At 42.6% G+C, this 21,069-nt stretch overlaps 1 protein-coding gene across 5 annotated transcripts in view; it reads left to right on the top strand.

Annotated features, from left to right (window-relative positions):
* Window positions 1-21,069, top strand: part of SV2C (synaptic vesicle glycoprotein 2C) — a 245,395-nt gene that overhangs the window by 78,024 nt on the left and 146,302 nt on the right. Inside the window, exon 2 of one of the 5 annotated variants that reach the window (XM_050944575.1) lies at window positions 4,235-4,340. The exons of 3 other annotated variants lie outside the window; for them this stretch is intronic. The gene's annotated coding sequence lies outside the window, so the exon portion shown is untranslated. Of the gene's footprint in view, window positions 1-4,234; window positions 4,341-5,350; window positions 5,410-21,069 lie in introns of those variants that run through there. One more of the 5 variants, XM_050944576.1, reaches the window with a different exon arrangement.

Genomic DNA, 21,069 nt, shown 5'->3' with positions numbered 1-21,069 from the left:
CTCAGCCCAAGGTAACTAGCCTATTTCTGGAGGAGGGATATCTGGGGAGCACCAGAGAGGGAGCTGGCTACACAAAACATCCCAGAATCCATTGGATCTGGACATGACATCCTCTACAGATTGTCAGCCCTTGTGGGTCTCTGAGACGCCATCTTCTCTCTCTGTGATTCTCTCTTATAAACCTTTCATTTCGATAGGAGAAAGTAAGTACTTATTCCACAAAGTAACTGGGCTTGGCACTGTGGAAACTTGCAAGGAAGACTCTTTCCTCAAGCTATGGAGAGACAGTGCTGCGTCTCCACCACCACTGCTGTAGCCTCCCAACTGAAGTAGTGCTCATGGTTGCTGTGCATTGGCTCTTGAGGTGGGAAAATGGTGAGTGGCTCTCTGGATCTGACAGTCCACTTGCCTTGTCCTTGCTACTCCCCCAGCCTACGGAGTGTAGGGGGCTAGCGAACACAGCTTTACAGCACACAGGTTGCAACTCTTTGACCTCTGGAATCCTGCATTTCTTGGTAGTTGGTTCTATGTCCCTGGCCCTTCATGCTAGAATCACAAAGAGGACTTAGGTGTTGTAATGCTGAAAATAACAATCACCTAGGCTCCTTGCCACACGGTGGAATTCACAGCCTCAAGGTAGGCTTCCCATACAACATATGGGAAGAGTTAGGCACCTAAAAAAGGGATTCTCAGAAGCCAGCAGGTTGAGCAGAGAGCCCCTAAGATAGCCAGGAGAGAAATGAGGAGGAAAGGGGCTGGGGGTTGGGGCCCAGATCTATGAAGGGAGCTGAGTACCTAATTCCCACTGGCCTGGGCCGTAAGCACCTGACTGAGGAAGGAGAGGCAGGTGCCTCTTCCGCTCAGGATTCTCTGCCGTGACCCCTCTCCTGGAGTTAGGTGCTTAAAGCAGGTTAGCCCTGTCTCATAAAAAAGACAGGGAAAGAGAAACACACCCCACCTTACCCCATTATAGCCAGTAGCCCAGTGGATAGGGCACTCAGCTGGGATGTGGAAGAGCTGTTTTCAAATCCCCACTCTGCCTGATCCTGAGCAGGAATTTGACCCTAACTCTCCTACCTCTTAGAAGAGTGCCCTCACTACCAGGCTATTGGAGTGGTCAATCTCTCCCATTGGAGCTGTTCCACTTTGTATTAAATGATATTTATTGGGAGAGAGAGAGATTGATTCTTTGGTTCAGTGGTTAGGGCACTCAACGTGGATGTGGGAGAGTTAGGTTCAAATCCCTACTCCAATACCTAAGGCTACAGTATTGTCCATTGCTATGGGACTGTCCCCTCAACATGCACACACAACTGCCTGAAGTCAGACATTCAGAAGACTGAAAAATTGTATGCTCAGAGAATACACATTGTGCAAGTCAGGTCGTGATTTGCCTCAGTGATTTCTGTTCTCCATTGCATTGAAGGTTAACATGGTACACTTCCGTATCCCATTTGACATCTTACTGCACATACTAGCATTTTAAAAAATATTCTTTTGATTTCTCACTTACCAAAAGTGATTATGCTGTAAGGGGCAGCATTTGGTTCTTAATTTGACATGGATGTAGCCAAGTTATGCAATTAACTAGAGTGATACTACATGCATAATTTTTATGTCCATAGGTGGACTATGCAGTTTAAGAGATACCGTCAATCTGAAAACTATTCCATTGCACAAAATTAATTAAAGTGCTTTCAGATACTATCCTGCTCCCCAAGCCTTCCTGTAAATTTTTGAGGTTTAACAATCACATGTTCTTGTTTTTGTTTTTTTTTTAAATCTTTTTCTCTTTGCTGTTTGTATATAAAGATCGGAGGGAACTATCTAACTGAGTTTGTGAGGGAAACTGTGAAATGGAGTATACACAAAGAGCCGGGCCTTAAATATATTTAGGTGCCTAAATCCCACTGATTTCAACAGGAGTTAGATGCTCGAATACTTTTTTAAAGATCTGTCCGGAAGTGCAGCCACATGTATAAAATAAACAGAAAAAGAAAAAGTTATTTTCCCCTTTAATCCCTTTCAGTTACAGTAAGCTTAGGTATTAGCTTGCAAACTTTGAAGTATGTAGTCCCACTGAAGTCAATGAAAGAGGCCAGCAGGGGAGGGGTGTGTCCTGAAGGCTCAAGACATGTTGATTTAAACTCCTACGAGTGCTGGATTGACTTAAAAGCTGCCCTTTCCTGATGGGGATGAATACCCTGCCCTGCTGGAGCTTACCCTGTGGGTGCATATTTGTCCTGAATCAGGTCCACTGTATGGGGTGACTTTGGCAAACCACTAGAGTGCTTGAAACCACTATTACTTATTGTTAAAGGCGGCCTAGTCAGCAGGCTGTAAAGTGGCCATGCAGCTTGACCAAGGCAGGAGGGGAGGGGAGTTTTGGGGTGCCACAGAAGGGGCAGCTTGACCCCACGACCTTCCTGATAAGAATTGTGTTGAAGTTGCTAATATGTCCCAGGAATGTCTGTTGGGGTCTCAAGGCTGCAGACTGTGGAAAAACCCACACCTGGTTAGTCAATAATCAAAAGGAGCTTCTTGCTTGATCATTGAAATGCTTACTTAACAAGGTTTCTTTAAGGTACATGTCATTCTATTACTAATGTATAAATAAGAGGGGAAAAGCTTGAGATAGTGGGACTCGTTTGGGGACTCTTCAGCAGGGCTGGCTCCAGGCCACAGCGCACCAAGTGCGTGCTTGGGGTGGCATGCCGCGGGGGGCGCTCTGCCAGTTGCCGGGAGGGCGGCAGGCGGCTCCGGTGGAGCTCCCGCAGTCGTGCCTGTGGAGGGTCCGCTGGTCCCATGGCTCCAGTGGAACATCCGCAGGCACGCCTGCAGGAGGTCCACCGGAGCCGCAGGACCACCGGACCCCCCTCAGGGAAGCCTGTGGGAGGTCCACCGGAGCCACGGGACCGGCGAGTGGCAGAGCGCCCCTCGCGGCATGCCGCAGTGCTTGGGGCAGCGAAATTGCTAGAGCCGGCTCTGCTCTTCAGGACTGGTCTCTCCCTCTGGATGCATCTTGTGTTCCCCACCGGCAGACGGGCTGCCGCTGTGCCACTCGAGAGCCACACTCAGCTTTGGTAATTATCGAGGGTTGGGGGTGTTTTACTAACCTGTTGCGGACATGTGTAAGTGCTTGAGACTAAGTAAAGGTTAGCTTTAAGTGAAAGCACTCTTGTGTTGTCCTGTTTGTGCCAGCCATCTATGAGTTGGATGGCTGTGTCTCCCCTGATTTATTTTCTGACACCTCCTCGCACAGAGTAAAAGTTACCAAGAGCTTTGAGTTGAAAGAGCCCTGGGTAACACCACAACCTGTAAAGGACTTTCTGGAATCTTTTTGGATGATAGTTGCCATATACATTCATTGTATTGTTAGCACTTAATCAGTGCTCTAAATTGTGTGAGGCCACCATAATATGAAACTCTTATAAAGATATAAGTGTGCTAGAATCAAGAACACCGATTCACCGGTGAGGCAGAAACTTTTCTATTAAATTGCTTGGCCCACTGAGGTTGAATGTTCTAGACATTGGATTATTCTTTTGGAAAATAACTGCTAGAGGTAGGCCACTGTATGTTATCTGGATTTAATGAATTGTTTGTTTTTCTTTTATGAATTGGAACCTCCGTGCTTCCAAGAATGAGCTGTTCCTTTTAGGGCTGTCAAGTGATTAAAAAAATTAATCACGCGATTAAAAAAATTCATCGATTAATCGTCCTGGTAAACAATAATAGAATACCATTTATTTAAATATTATTTTTGGATGTTTTCTACATTTTCAAATATATTGATTTCAGTTACAACACAGAATACAGTGTACAGTGCTCACTTTATATTTCTTTTTGATTAAATATATTTGCGCTATAAAAAACGAAATAAATAGTATTTTTCAATTCACCTAATACAAGCACTGTAGTGAAAGCTCTTTATATGAAAGTTGAACTTACAAATGTAGAACTATGTACAAAAAAACCTGCATTCAAAATAAAACAACATAAAACTTTAGAGCCTACAAGTCCACTCAGTCCTACTTCAGTCAATTGCTCAGACAAACAAGTTTGGTTACAATTTGCAGGTGACCATGCTGCCTGATTCTTGTTTACAATGTCACCTGAAAGTGAGAACGGGCATTAGTTCGCATGCCACTGTTGTACCTGGAGGCTCAAGATATTTACGTGCCAGACGCACTAATGATTAATATGTCCATTCTTGCTTCAACCACTATTCCAGGGGATGTGTCCATGCTGATGACGGGTTCTGCTCGATAATCATCCAAAGCAGAGTGGATCGACGCATGTTCATTTTCCTCACCTGATTCAGATGCCACCAGCAGAAGGTTGGTTTTCTTTTTTGGTGGTTCGGGTTCTGTAGTTTCCACATTGGAGTGTTGCTCTTTTAAGTCTTCTGAAAGCATGCTCCACACTTCGTCCCGCGCAGATTTTGGAAGGCACTTCAGATTCTTAAACCCTGGGTCGAGTGCTGTAGGTATCTTCAGAAATCTCACATTGATACCTTCTTTGCGTTTTGTGAAATCTACAGTGAAAGTGTTCTTAAAATGAACATGTGCTGGGTCATCATCTGAGACTGCTATAACATGAAATACATGGCAGAATGTAGGTAAAACAGATCAGGGGACATACATTTCTTCCCCAAAGAGTTCAGTCACAAATTTCATTAACACATTATTTTTTTAACAAGCATCATCAGCATGGAAGCATGTCCTCTGTCATGGTGGCCGAAGCGTGAAGGGACATATGAATATTTAGCATATCTGGCATGTAAATACCTTGCAACGCTGGCTACAAATGTGCCATGCAAACACCTGTTCTCACTTTCAGGTAATATTTTAAATAAGAAGTGGCCAGCATTATCTCCCATAAATGTAAACAAACTTGTTTCTCTTAGCGATTAGCTGAACAAGAAGGAGGACTGAATGGACTTGCAGGCTCTAAAGTTTTATATTGTTTTGTTTTTGACTGTAGTTGTGTAACAAATGTTTATATTTGTAAGTTACACTTTCATGAAAACGAGATTGCACTTCAGTACTTGTATGAGGTGAATTGAAAAATACTATTTCTTTTGTTTATCATTTTTACAGTGCAAATATTTGTAATAAAAAAATTAGATAAAGTGAGCACTGTACTCTTCGTATTCTATGTTGTAATATAAATCAATATATTTTCAAATGTAGAAAAACATCCAAAAATATGTAATAAATTTCAGTTGGTATTCTATTGTTTAACAGTGCAATTATTTGCAATTAATTTTTTTGAGATAATCGCGTGAGTTAACTGATTAATCAACAGCCCTATTTCCTTTTTCTTTCTGGCTCAAAATTAGCACATAACCCTGCAGCTTCTTACAGCTATCTGGGAGGGCAGATAATATGTCATCTCTGTGACTAGGTGAGTGATCAGTACCACTGCTCACATGGAGCAGGAGTTTTCAAGTTTGCTCCCAAATAAGAAAAGTGGTGATACAGGGTGGCGGTGGAGGGGGGGAAGGGAACGAAGGGAGGAAATTCATATTCATATTCTGTGTTAATGTGGAACACTTAAGAAGTTTGTTATCGAAGTAACAGAATAATAGAATAAAGTTCAGGGTAATATGTTATAAAGAATAAATGAGAAAATATTTGAAGAGCCAGCCAAAAGTGAATGGTAAAAGCTTGTATGTGCTTTGTAAGCATGTATAATTAAGGTGTTGATCATGGCACCATGTGCCTTATCTGTGGCACACAGGGGATGTTATTGATGTGGCAGTGCTTCCCCGATTTACTGATAATAGCGATGTCTTTAGTTACACACAAAACTAATTGTTTTCCAAAACATTCATTGTGATGAATGTGAATATGCTATGACTGTGCAGTCTTTTTGGATTCAAGGGACTGCTGAGGAGCAGGATTGATTTTTATTCAAGGACAATATCAGTAAAAAGTCAGAGTGTGAAAGATTAATATCAAATCATCGAGGGGGAGAAGTGAAAGAGCTAATAAATTAAAAGGAAATTATTTCAGACGGCAGCTTGGCTTGAATGACACCTCAGTTTCCCTTGCAGTCTTATGGAGAGGTAATATTGTTGCTTTAAGGCTGACAAAGGCAACAATAAGTGTTGGTGAAATGTTTGGAACAGTCTGAATCTTTCAGAAAATTGCCTGTTCATGGGGAACTGAGCAAGGTTTGATAATGTCCAGAAACCTGAACTTAAACTCTTCCTTTTGTTTTCTAATATGCAGTGCACCTCTACCTCGATATAACGTGACCCAATATAACAAGAATTCAGATATAAAGCGGTAAAGCAATGCTCTGGGGTGGGCGGGGCTGCGCACTCCGGTGGATCAAAGCAAGTTCAATATAACGCAGTTTCACCTGTAACTCAGTAAGATTTTTTGGCTCCCAGGGACAGCGTTATATCGAGGTAGAGGTGTATTACAACATAGCCTACTTTGCCACATTAGACCGTGAGTGTAATGATGGTGTTCCATCTAATAAAGCCTGAAGGTAACATGGGAATGTCATAACCTAGTCCCAGATGTGGACCTTAGCGTCCAAAATATGGGGGTTAGCATGAAAACCTCCAAGCTTAGTTACCAGCTTGGACCTGGTAAAGCTGCCACCACCCAAAAAATTAGAGTGTTTTGGGGCACTCTGGTCCCCCCAAAAACCTTCCTTGGGGACCCCAAGACCCAAATTCCTTGAGTCTCACAACAAAGGGGAATAAACCATTTCCCTTCCCTTCTCCCTTCCAGGTATTCCCTCCCTGGGTTCCTGGAGAGATAAACAGAAGCAAATTCCGTGAATCTAAACAGAGGGATTCCACCCTCCCCGTTTCCAGCCTTGGAAAACAGAAGTACCGAGAGCTAATCTCTCTTCCCCCCTCACCCAGAGGGAATGCAAAGTCAGGCTAGTAAATCTAACACACACAGATTTCCCCCTGACTTCTTCCTCCCACCAATTCCCTGGTGAGCACAGACTCAATTCCCTGGACTTCCCCACTAAAGAAAAACTTCAACAGGTCTTAAAAAGAAAGCTTTATGTAAAAAGAAAGAAAAATACATAAAAAATGGTCTCTCTGTATTAAGGTGACAAATACAGGGTTAATTGCTTAAAAGGAATATGAATAAACAGCCTTATTCAAAAAGAATACAATTCAAAACACTCCAGCAACTACACACATGTAAAATACAAAAAAACATATACATTACTATCTGATCTTTTGTACTTACAACTGGGAAACAGAAGATTAGAAAGCAAGAGACAGAAATCCTCCCATAGCCGAGAGAGAGACAGGCACAAGACAAAGAACTCAGACACAAACTTCCCTTCACCCAGACCTGAAAAAGTCTGGTTTTCTGATTGGTCCTTTGGTCAGGTGTTTCAGATTACTTCCTTCCAGGTGAAAGAGACGTTAACCCTTAGCTATCTGTTTATGACACGCCCCCCAAATTGCAGACAGTGGGGAAGCTCACTGGCGGCGATTTCCTCCTAGAACTTTAAAATAACCAGATTAATACAACACATGCACCTTTACATATACCACTAAGTATATAACTAACAGACTTCTACATTTTAAGAACACTTTTTAACTACTGGATTCTGGGAAACTCTCACGGGAGAGTGCATCAGCTACTTTGTTAGAAGCTTCTGAGATGTGCTGAATTTTAAAATTAAAATTTTGGAGAGCTATACTTCAACGAAGAAGTTTCTTGTTGTTCCCCTTGGCAGTATGAAGCCACTTTAGTGCAGCATGGTCAGTTTGTAGCTGGAACCGCCGTTCCGAAACATATGGGCGTAGCTTTTCCAGGGCGTACACAATGGCATAGCATTCCTTTTCACTGACTGACCAGTGACTTTTCCTTTTAGACAGTTTTTTGCTGAGAAACACGACAGGATGGAAGTTGTGATTCGTTGCTTTTTGCATGAGAACTGCTCCTATACCACGCTTAGATGCATTCGTGGTTACTAGGAATGGCTTGTCAAAGTCCGGGGCCCTGAGCACAGGGTCAGACATGAGCATTGCCTTAAGTTGGTTAAAGGCCTTTTGACACTTATCAGTCCACTTAACTGCATTTGGCTGGGTCTTTTTGGTCAGGTCGGTCAGTGAGGCAGCGATTTGGCTGTAGTGTGGTACAAATCGCCTGTAGTACCCGGCCAAGCCTAAGAAGGATTGGACCTGCTTCTTGGACCTTGGGACAGGCCACTTTTGGATAGCATTCACTTTGGCCTGTAGGGGGTTTATGGTTTCTTGACCCACCTGGTGCCTCAGGTAAGTCACTTTGTTTTGGCCTATTTGACACTTTTTGGCCTTAACAGTTAGTCCGGCCTGCCTAATGCGCTCAAAGACCTTTTCCAGGTGTAGTAGGTGTTTGGGCCAGGAGTCTGAAAAAATGGCCACATCATCGAGGTATGCAACTGCATATTCCCCCAGTCCTGCTAGTAGACCATCTACCAGCCTCTGGAAGGTGGCAGGTGCATTTCGAAGGCCGAAAGGAAGGACACTAAATTTATACACCCCCGCATGTGTGACGAATTCTGACCTCTTTTTGGCAGGTTTATCTAGTGGTACTTGCCAGTAGCCCTTGGTTAAGTTTATTGTAGAGATGAACTGGGCACGTCCCAACTTTTCCAATAGCTTATCGATGCGTGGCATTGGATAGTTGTCCGGACGAGTTACCGCATTTAGCTTACGGTAGTGCACACAAAAGCGTATTTGCCCATTTGGTTTGGGTACCAGAACCACTGGAGATGCCCATGCACTGGTAGATGAGCGGATTGAATAGAAAGGCTTGAGAGAATTAACATGGTACACTCTGGGCTTTAGTGAGGAATTGGGAAATGCTATGAGGTAGCTTACAGTTTCCAGGCGCTCTTGGACCTTGAAGGGCCCTTTTCATGATGCTTTCATCTTATGGGCCTGTTGCGCCTTTAAGACCATAACCTGGTCTCCTACTTTGAAGGAACGTTCTCTGGTATGTTTGTTATACCAGGCCTTTTGCTTTTTTTGAGCATTTTTTAGGTTTTTTTTAGCAAGGGCTAAAGAGTGTCGGAGGGTGTTTTGTAGGTTGCTTACAAAGTCCAGAATGTTAGTTCCTGGAGAAGGCGTAAACCCCTCCCATTGCTGCTTCACCAACTGTAATGGCCCCTTAACCTTGTGACCATACACAAGTTCAAATGGTGAAAACCCTAAACTGGGATGTGGTACAGCCCTGTAGGCAAACAGCAACTGCTGCAACACTAGGTCCCAATTATTGGAGTATTCGTTGACGAATTTACATATCATGGCCCCCAAAGTTTCATTAAACCTTTCCACCAGGCCATTGGTTTGATGGTGGTACAGGGTGGCAACCAAGTGGTTCATCCCTTGAGTTTCCCACAGTTTTGGCATGGTCCCTGCCAGGAAATTAGATCCTGAATCAGTAAGGATGTCGGAGGGCCAACCTACCCTGGCAAAAATGTCTGTTAGGGCCAGGCATACAGTGTTAGCCCTAGTGTTGCCTAGAGCTACTGCTTCCGGCCATCGGGTAGCAAAGTCCACGAAAGTCAGTACGTACTGCTTTTCTCTGGGCGTTTTTTTGGGGAAAGGACCCAGAATATCCACAGCTACTTGCTGAAATGGGACCTTAATTATGGGGAGTGGCTAGAGAGGGGCCTTGACCTGGTCTTGAGGCTTTCCCACTCTTTGGCATACCTCACAAGACCGGACATACTTGGCAACGTCCTTGCCCATCCCCTCCCAGTGGAAGGACTTCCCTAACCAGTCCTTGGTTTTGTTCACCCCAGCATGGCCACTGGGATGATCATGGGCTAAGCTTAAGAGCTTCTCCCGGTACTTAGTTGGAACCACCAACTGTTTTTGAGGCTGCCATTCTTCCCGGTGTCCACCAGAAAGAATCTCCTTGTATAAAAGTCCATGGTCTATAACAAACCGGGATCGATTAGACGAGCTGAGAGGCGGTGGGGTGCTCCGTGCCGCCGCCCTAGCTTTCTGAAGACTGTCATCTGCTTCCTGCTCAGTCTGGAACTGTTCCCTTGAGGCTGGGGTCACAAGTTCTTCCTCAGACTGTGGACTTGGGCTTGGTCCCTCTGGAAGCGATATAGGTGATGGGGTTGTTTCCGTTGCTGGTGAACCGCTCCCCGCTGGTGCATCTGAGGGTATTTCAGGCTCTGGCTGAGACTTTTGGGCATGGCTGTTTGTTGCTTCTGCCAGTTTTGGCTCGCTGGCACCCTCTGGCGTTGAGTTTGAAGATGTGGTTGCAATTGCTGGTGCTGGTTGCTGTTCCAGTTCCGGGCCTGGGACTGGAGGTGCTGTGGCTGTTTCAGTGGTTGGCATGGAATCCGGGTCCACTACCTCTGTCTGGGTCTCTGGTAACACAGACGGGGCGTCTGTGGACGGCTCAGGAACAGGAATGGGTCTGGAAGCTTGCCTGGTTTGGCTACGTGTAACCATTTCCACTCTCTTGGCCCGCTTTACCTGGTTGGCCAAGTTTTCCCCCAGTAGCATGGGGATAGGATAATTGTCATAGACTGCAAAAGTCCACATTTCTGACCAGCCTTTGTACTGGACAGGGAGTTCAGCTGTAGGCAAGTCTACAGCTTGTGACATGAAGGGGTAAATTGTCACTTGGGCCTTTGGGTTGATGAATTTGGGGTCTACGAAGGATTGGTGGATAGCTGACACCTGTGCCCCCGTGTCTCTGCATGCAGTAACCTTCCTTTTGCCCACTCTCAAATTTTCCCTTCGCTCCAAGGGTATTTGAGAGGCATCTGGGCCTGGGGATCTTTTGGGTGATGGTGGTGTAATGAACTGCACTCGGATGGCATTCTTTGGACCGTTGGCCTTGATATGTCCAAGTTCATTACACTTAAAGCATCTTCCATCTGATGGGTCACTGGGTCGAGGTGAGTTACTGGAGACTGGTGAGGTGGAAGAATGGTGTGTCTGTGGCTTTACTTGGGTTGTAGGTGGGGTTTTTGGCTGCCCTCGGTTGTAGGGTTTATGGTCGGTGTGCCCTCTGGGGTATTTGTTCCCCTTGACAGTAGCTTTCTTGCTTTCTGCCACTTCCATCCATCTGGCTCCAATCTCCCCCGCCTTGGTGAGATTTTTGGGTTTTCCATCTTGTATGTACCGTGTTATGTCCTCGGGAACACCATCCAAGAACTGCTCCATTTGTATGAGGAGGTGCAGTTCTTCCAAGGATTTAACATTGTGTCCTGATATTCAGGCCTCATAATTTTTCCCAACGTAGTAGGCTTGTTTGGGAAATGACACATCTGGTTTCCACTTCTGGGTTCTGAAACGCCGACGGGCATGATCCGGGGTTATCCCCATTCTGTATCTGGCCTTAGTTTGAAAAAGTTTATAGTTGTTCATGTTCTCCTTAGGCATTTCAGCTGCCACCTCTGCTAAAGGTCCACTGAGCTGTGGCCTCAATTCTACCATGTACTGGTCTTCAGAGATGCGGTACCCAAGACAAGCTCTTTCAAAATTTTCCAAGAAGGCCTCGGTGTCATCACCTGCCTTGTAGGTGGGAAATTTCCTGTGCTGTGGAACAATCATTGGCGCAGGGTTGTTAGGGTTGGCTGTGTTTTGCTTAGCCTTTTCTAATTCCATGGCCTGTCGGTGGGCTTCCCTCTGGAGTTCCAGCTGTTTTTGGTGGTCTGCATCTTTGGCTGCTTGCTCTCTTTTGTAGGCTGCCTCTCTTTCTCTTTCTCTCAGCTCCATCTCTTGTAGTCTTTTTTCCAGTTCTCGCCTGTGTTGAGCTTCTTTGATTTGTTCTTCTGCCTCCATTTTTGTGTTGGTAGGCATGGTTACTCTTTTCTTGTGTTGGGGTGCCCTCTAGTGTTTACCTTCTGAACTGCAGGTTCTCTGTTGCCTGCTGTGGTCTGCCTAGCAACAGTGCCTTTTTCCCTTTCTTCCTCTAGCTAATCTTTTAAATGTAAAGTAAACCAGAAAAACCACTTTATTTTTATGTGTATAGTGCTGGTATTTGACTGCTAATGGGAGTGCTATTGTCTGACAAAAGACCCGTAATAGCTCCTTAATGGTTCCTTGCTTAATATGCAAGCCAGAAACTGCAAGAGAGAGCAGAGAAAAAAAAATCTCTCTGGTTCCCTTTAAAACCAAACTGTTTCTCTCTGCTTAAAAGCCCCTAGCAGAGAAAAGAAAAATATAATATTCCTACTGGCTTCTGGATTCTATCTATCTCACCACTGCACACCATGTCATAACCTAGTCCCAGATTTGGACCTTAGCATCCAAATATGGGGGTTAGCATGAAAACCTCCAAGCTTAGTTACCAGCTTGGACCTGGTAAAGCTGCCACCACCCAAAAAATTAGAGTGTTTTGGGGCACTCTGGTCCCCCCAAAAACCTTCCCTGGAGACCCCAAGACCCAAATTCCTTGAGTCTCACAACAAAGGGGAATAAACCATTTCCCTTCCCCCCTCCAGGTGTTCTCTCCCTGGGTTCCTGGAGAGATAAACAGAAGCAGACTCCGTGAATCTAAACAGGGATTCCACCCTCCCCGTTTCCAGCCTTGGAAAACAGAAGTACCGAGAGCTAATCTCTCTTCCCCCCTCACCCAGAGGGAATGCAATGTCAGGCTAGTAAATCTAACACACACAGATTTCCCCCTGACTTCTTCCTCCCACCAGTTCCCTGGTGAGCACAGACTCAATTCCCTGGACTTCCCCACTAAAGAAAAACTTCAACAGGTCTTAAAAAGAAAGCTTTATGTAAAAAGAAAGAAAAATACATAAAAAATGGTCTCTCTGTATTAAGGTGACAAATACAGGGTTAATTGCTTAAAAGGAATATGAATAAACAGCCTTATTCAAAAAGAATACAATTCAAAACACTCCAGCAACTACATACATGTAAAATACAAAAAAACATATACATTACTATCTGATCTTTTGTACTTACAACTGGGAAACAGAAGATTAGAAAGCAAGAGACAGAAATCCTCCCATAGCCGAGAGAGAGACAGGCACAAGACAAAGAACTCAGACACAAACTTCCCTTCACCCAGACCTGAAAAAGTCTGGTTTTCTGATTGGTCCTTTGGTCAGGTGTTTCAGATTACTTCTTTCCAGGTGAAAGAGATGTTAACCCTTAGCTATCTGTTTATGACAGGGAAGATAATTAAACAAGCTATGTACTTTCTGCTAGCTAAGTGTTTGATTTATCAAACAAAATTGCAACTTAGGGTTGGAAGGGAACGGTTGGAGTTGTCATTCCTTAATAAATCTATCCCTCTATCTGCATAGGTCCTTACGTGGCCCCCATTGCTGTAGTATCGAGCACTTTGTTTAGAAGGATGATGTAGATATGTTTGTGCGAGATGATAGTTTATAGACACTCCCTCCTAAGGGACAGTATTATGAATACAGGCATTTTGAGATGTTTTGTAAGCCGGGGTGGAAAACACTGTGTAACTGTGTGCTGCGGTTCACCACAGAAGCTCTCTAGTTTTATTCAAAGTTTCATTCCTTTCTCATTCACTGGTTTGTTGTTTAATGAACCCCAAGATCATTTCTTGGTGTCAGAAGTGCTGAATGGGAAGGAGACTGCACTCATTTTGAAGTCAACTCCTGTGTGTGAAACTGCTGCTCCACCTGCTCCCCTTTCCTCTGCTTTCAAACAGAGAAGAGCAGAGGCTCTTGTATGTATTTTGTGAGCACAATAGTAACTTGATTATCTTGAGAAGGGAAGATCATTTCAGAGGAAATGCAATAGGAAACATTTTTATTTAGTTATTGGGCAATTAAGACTCAAATTTTAATAACTATGCAGAATCCTCATGTCCTCTACATTTTTCTTTTTATAACAGTTCCTTTTTATAGTCTTTCTCCCTTCCCCACCCCTTCTAGCTTCTAGGTTTATACCTTCAATCCCACTGCTTGACAGGTATGGGTCATGACAACATCACTTAGGAGCCATATTGTTCCTATTGTGCTCCAATTCCATGATACAATTCCACTCTCAGGGTTTCTTGACTTCCCCCCAGAAGGTAACTGCTCTCATTCCTTCTGCCTTGTGTACGACAGCACAACACTTGCTTTGACAGCACTTCTAATATGCTGTTTGACTGGCAGCACTGACAATCAAATCTGTGGTCCCCAGTATACAACAGTTTCAAAATCAAAACACCAGACTAGTCCCAAACCTTCCTTTCTTTAAGGGTGTTGTTTGTTTGTTATTGCTTTGTTTGTTTTACTCATGATGCCAGAAATGTGGATTGTTACAAATCCGCAATCAACAGTTAATAATATTACCAGAGCTGCATGGTTTTGTTTGTTCTTTGCATATTTTAAATATTCCTTGTTAGCAGACTACTGAAGCTACCCATTCCACACGCTGGTGTTTAGACATCAGAGCCCTCTCCCCTTGTCCTCAGCGAAAGTACTTCCATTGACTAAGTGGGAATTTGATCAAGTGGAGAAGTTTTGTTCTTTTTTGTTGATGTCCTTATGTAAACAGCTACTTTAGGTTTGTAGGTTTGTTACTGCTTCTTGTGTTGTAACTGGATGAATGGAATGCAAGGAAGGAACTGCAGGTATGCAACATAAGCCAGATATTTGAATCTGCAGCTGAGTAGCTGAAATTGCTGTATACGTTTCCTGTGTGTTACCACAGAGAAGACTCAAACCAAGACCTGTCTCTAAGGTAACATCTACCAATGAGCAGAGGGAGCCTCCCACCAGTGAAGCAGGGAAGAGTTGTGATAGACTGGTCTCTACTGAAAGCTGATGTTGACATATTTTTCTAGTATCTAGAAACATGACATATTTTTCTTTGGCTGCTGTCAGAACATCTCCATATACTGTACCAGGTTGTGGGGAGAAATGAGTCAATTGCTTTGGATATATATCTGAGTAGTCACTTTTTTGAAAGCTGATCTTTTAAAGGGGAGAGAGAGAGTAGAATGGCTTGCTCATGTTCCAGGAATTTGAGGCTAGCAGGTAATAAATTAAGACCACCAAGAGTTTAGTGGAAATAATGATAATCTGGGCAGCTGGAAATACTGAACAGGCCCTACAGCCTCTAAGTCTGGGTTGAGTAAAAACAGTGTGTGTCTTGCTGTTTTAAAAAATAAATTAATGGTGTTAAATGGCAGAATGTTTTCTGGAATGAAACGTGTGGCTCTCAGCTCACCTATACCATATTGCAATATGGACTTAGACCTTTGGGAGCAGAACACTTTTCAGGTTGGCAACTAGCCAGTTTTCAAAACAAACCATTTTAAGAGGTTCCTCTAGGCCACTTCCGAAAGGTTGCTGACCCCTGCTCTAGACTGAAAAGTGGTGTAGCAGGGAGCAGCACAAGCACAGCTTGGGCTCGCTACCTGAATACATTCTCAGGGGTGTGGGTGGGTTTATACTCAGGAGGCTAGTCCAAGCTGCCATCCATGTAACCCCCCAGCTACACTATTCTTAGCATACTAGTTTGAGCTGAGCTAATGTGTGTCTGTCTATCCGAGCTGGGAAGCATGCTGCCAGCTGCAGTGTAGACATAACCTAACAGGAGACAAAAATCTACAAAGTGATGGCTTATGGAATTTAGTGAACCAGGTAGGAATGTATAATTTAAACTGTTAAAATACTGAGTTTGTGATTTAATGGAAGCTGTGCATCTGCAGCCACTTTGATTTATTATTTACTATTCTTTATTTAGCCTCTATGCTTTCTTTGACTTATTGAGAAGCTAAATGTGCTTTTGTGATATTAAGAACAGCCCAGGGACAGTGGGCAAAAGGCACCCAGATATCTGGTAAAGAACTGCATCTGGCTTACTCACTTCTAGTGCACCTCATTTCTTTAATATCGTAAATATATCTGGTAAGTGTTGTGCAAAGTTTCAGTGAAAAGCTCATGACTCACTGGTTATTAATACTATATCATCATGTAACGTACATGCAAGCAACTGGCGTAAAGTTGTGGAAATAAACTGAAATTCTAATTCTTAAGGTGTGTTAGCCAATTTACCCCACTGGAGGATTACCCCACCCAAGGAATGTGGTATCCTCACCTGGGGCATTACTTCCAAAATACTTTGAAAGACAGTGGGAATGTATGCACATATTGTGTAAACAGACCCATCAAGCTAACAAGGGGTAGAGGCAAACCCCATGCTATCACAGTGGCAGAGGAGATTGACAGTTGCATGTCTAAGGTCATTCAGTTGCTCCGGAGGAGGCAGGAACTAAAACATTTGCATTTTAGCAGACACAACTCCAGCAAGGTAGGAAGCAGCAGGACATTTCCTTCAAGAGAGACTCCATGTTGCCTACCTCTCAGCTGGAAATAGACGTTGATCTGGAATGATTCTTCAGAAGAATCCATTTCAAAGATTCATCGGGCTATAAAAGAGAGGGGCCAAGAAATCCTAAGTTATCAGCCTTTCACCTAAGAAGACAGAGGTACCAGCCTTTTGACTTGGGGGATAGTTCCTGACCCAGGATTTTGATCAGCCATCTTGATGGCAACATGTGATAGGTATTTTACCTTGGACCATATCTAGCTTTTTTGTTAAGTTTTAGTTTCTAGAACATCTTTTCTCTGTTTCTCTTGTAAGCATTTCTGACTTTAATCCTTATACTTTACTCACTTAAAACCTATCTCTTTGTAGTTAAATATATCTGTTTTATTTTCAGTCTAGACCAATCCAGTGCTGTGTTTAAACTAACTGTTTGGGAATGCCAGTTAAAGTAACAAACTGTTGAATATTAACTTCTTAAAGGGGCAAAAAAACTTAATATTCCTCTCATTGTTCTATGATGGGCTGGACATTTCAGAACACATGTTTTGGGGAAAACTTGGGGCTGGGGAAAGTGTAGAGCAGGGGTAGGCAACCTATGGCATGCGTGCCGAAGGCGGCACACAAGCTGATTTTCAGTGGCACTCACACTGCCCGGATCCTGGCCACTGGTCTGGGGGGCTCTGCATTTTAATTTAATTTTAAATGAAGCTTCTAAAACATTTAAAAAACCTTATTTACTTTACATACAACAATAATTTCGTTATATATTATAGACTTCTAGAAAGAGACCTTCTAAAAACATTAAAATGTATTACTGGCACGCGAAACCTTAAACCAGAGTGAATAAATGAAGACTTGGCACACCACTTCTGAAAGGTTGCTGATCCCTGGTGTAGAGTCACCTTACTAGTTGGTAACCAAGGCTGGTGGACGTACTACAGGCAGGCTCCAGGAACCAAAGCATTGGACCAGGGCTGCCCAATACATAGACAGAGTGCATTCTTGTTGCTGACTCTGGGTGTCCCGAGCCATTGTGAGACACTTTGGGTTATAGGATATGAGATGACACAACTCTTCACTGGTCTGGATTGCACCCCAGAATGTGACAGCTTTTTACAGTGCAACTTGCTGGATAACTCAGTTCTGTTTAATCCGTTTAGGATCATATTAAACAGGTTTGCAGTGAATAACACATTTATAACATGGCTGAAAGACTGGATTTATCTATCTTTGTAAGAATCTACGTAGAGGGGTCTTTGACTTAGGGTTGAAAACCGATGTACGACATTTTAAAAAAGTGGTTTTCTGGTACAAACTGAAATAACTATAAATAATAGCTGAATTATAGCAACACACCAGAGGTGGATCTTGTGTGTTGCTATCGAAGAGGTGGATCTGGATTTTCAATAATTGGATTTTTGGATTGCTTAAAATATTTATAGTTTGATAGCCTTTTAAGCTAAGAGTGCGTATTCAAGGAGTCAGACACCACCATAATTTTTTCCATCTAAAATTGTTAAAGTTTCATTCTTAGATGAGTGGTGGCACTTTCAAATAAATACTCTTAAAACTGCTATTTTGAGCAGTGCTGTGAAGTAGCCCTCTATTAAGGCAAGGCATTGGATGATATTGAGTACCATGTGAGCTGCTGTTTTTAGGATAAAGGGGTGAGTTATAGCGATCAGCACCATTAACACAGAATGTTCTTGTTTTCATGGGCTCTTACCTTCACTCTGTTACCTTAAAGTGCTTTGTGTGAATCAAGATGTTTTGTATTAATGTTATGATGCTGGCAGATTAGGTGCCAGCTCATGCCAAGATCCCCATGTCTCCTCTGAACATTGATAGATATATAGCTAGAACGAGTTTGGCTCACCTCTGTGTTAGTATTGTTATAATAGGTATTAAAATTATAAGCATGTGTTCAATGTTTAGACTTTATTGAACGCTTATGAGTTGCTGCATGCATTAATCTCACTCATAACCTCTGTGTCCCATACTGAAAGGTAATATTTGAGCATTTGTACTGTAGGCCTTTGTAACTGTAAATCACAGACAGGAGAGAAATATTAACTAATGTGAAATGCTAGTCTCCAATAGAAGGGGTTATGTCCTGCCCAACAAGGAAGGCCTCTTGATGCTAGACAGACTACAGTGGAACCAAAGCCTTTGCTGATTACTCTTTTCCATCTCCCCGCACATGAAGATGAGACTTACAGGTGAATTCCTCCCATTAGCTGAGTTTGCAGCTCTAAGCAGAAGAGGAGAAGGAAATAAAAGCCCGTAATAAGGAGGATCTGGATCTTTATATTGCTTGGACTCGGGGGTGGGGGAGGAGATGGTGGTCAAGGTTGGAACTCGTTTGTGTGTACACATTTTTACCTGCTTTAACCTTATGAATAAGTCTCATTTCCTTTTTCTGTATAATGAATCTTTAGATAGTTTAATGTAGCATTGGCCACAAGTATTGTCTTTATTGTGAGATCTAAACTACAGTTGACTGAGGTAAATGACTGATCCTTTGGGACTGGGAGTAACCTGAATATTTCTGTCATCCTGGGTGTAACAGTATCTGTCTATCACAAAGGTAAGCATACCTAGGTGCTAAGACAGATTGGCGTACCCAAGGGGTCTGTAATTCCATGTTAAAGCTGTTATAGTGCCTGAGGAGTTCACACTTCATGATTGGTTGGCGAAGTCTAAATATAGAACTCCGAGACAGTTTGGGATTTGTATCCTGGCTGGTACTTATGCTCTTGAGTCACTGCAGGACAGATTGACACTATTTTAGCAAGAAATAACGCAGCTCTCAATTTCAAAGTTTTGGGGAAAAAACCCTCTAGAATTACCCTTTACCTCCTCCACCGCCTTCTGTATATTTGCCTCCAGAAATTATTACATTTTGAAGAAGAAAGACATTAATTACTGGATAGTACAAAGATCAGTACCCTGTAATTTATTTGAGTAAAAACAATCAGATTAATCACCTGTCCTGTGATGATTTATCAGCATGCATTCTTCTTTCTTGGTTCCTTTTTATTTGTTTCATTCATGGACATTTCCAATGAAGGATGGTATGAGGTTTATTAGGATATATTACATCATGAGTTAATACTAATAACGTCTGTGTAACAACATATTTTCTTGATGGTTTAGAAGCGTATGGTTGGTGTAGACGTTTGGCCGTAGATGTGTAACTTTTGATAATTTATAAATGGTATTGTCTAATGTCAGTTCAATAGAACATGCAGACATTTTCCTGAAAATGCAGAGAACACACAGGTTTTAGAATGAACTCTGAAGATGACAAAATGCTTTCCCTTTTGAAGGTGCTTTTCTAAATGTACAAGTCACATCCAGTTTTGTTATCATCTATCTTTCACTGTGGTTTTCATCTCATGAACTATTTAATTAGCATTTTGTATCCAGGATGTTGGGATTTTTTTCTCACAGTTGGGGTATTTTTGTGGGATTTACAATATTTTTGACATCTGAATAACAAACCAGCAAGTTGCAGTAACAGTAGTGCATCCTGATATAGTAGCTGGCTAGCATGCTGAGAATACAGTACTAGGAAAGCCCTGCAGGAAACAGGATGAAATGGAAACGATATCATCTGGCATATACTTGATATAGAATTTCAAACTAAATCATTTATAAAGCACCCTATGTTTGGCAATTAAGAAAGCAGAAGAAAACTGGGGTGGATAAGAATCCAATTTAATTTGTTCACAACAGGGATTAAGCTGCCTTGTTTGTTCTTGTTAAAGAGATGCTTGAGGAGAATTTAGCTTTTTAGGTTAGTGTTAAAATACAATTAACTCCTTATTAAAGTCCCCTCCTGTCCATCTCTGATGTACCTGCTCTTTCAGAAGCAAACAAAACTATCTCCCTCATTTATAATGTGAACGTGAACAATCTGCTTCAATCTTTAAGACAATATGCAGCATGTTACATTTTTTTTAAATGGCAAGAAAGTTCTACATGCAATACTGAGCTGCTGTAAGGTAGGTCACCAACCATAATTATTTCTTCAGGAAAAAAGGACTTATATGTTTATATTTCAATAAAATTATACAGAGCCTTCAAACTGTGCATTATCATTAAGCATATAGAAGCAACATTTCTGGGAAAAGGTTAACCATATATAGTTTTTACACATTTTTCACATATATGTTCAGGAAAAACAGTTGTTGTGTCACAAGTGAGCTGTGGAGTTTTTATGGCATGTTGACGGGGGAGGCTCAGAAAGAAAACGGTTGAGAAACCCTGGTTTTAAAGGATTAAGTACAGTGCTCAGAGTCAGGGAGGAAGCACGTGCCTGGAGCGGCACATGCTAAGGAGTGGCATTCTGTCCATTTCTTTTGCTTCGGCAGTTTGGGCGGCAGTCTGAGTGGCCTTTTTTTTCCCTGCTTCGTAGGTAAATATCATTGTCCCTAATTTACAATGGGAGAACTGAGGCACAGAGAGAGTGACCTTCTGTAGGTCAGTGTCAGATCAGGAACAGAATTTAGGCCTCCTAACTTTCAGTACATGCCCAGCCCAACAGACCAGAAAACTCTTCCAGGCAAATCACTTAAGCCAAATTTTCAAAGTTGGATGCTTATAATTCGACACTTACACATGTATTTAAGCACTTAAATAATTGATCTGATTTTCAGAGATGCTGAGCATCCACAGTTCCCTGGTGACTTTAGTTGGAGCTGGGAGTGCTCAGCATTTTTAGAAATCAGTCTCCTAAGGCATCCAAATTCAAAATAGTGGCCTCAGTGTTTCTGAGCCTCAGTTTCTGTTTTGTAAAATAT

Source organism: Gopherus flavomarginatus, chromosome 3, assembly GCF_025201925.1.
Source record: "Gopherus flavomarginatus isolate rGopFla2 chromosome 3, rGopFla2.mat.asm, whole genome shotgun sequence".
NCBI lineage: Eukaryota > Metazoa > Chordata > Testudines > Testudinidae > Gopherus > Gopherus flavomarginatus.
The sequence above is the reverse complement of the archived record's forward strand: the minus strand, read 5'-3'. Positions and strand labels throughout refer to the sequence as shown.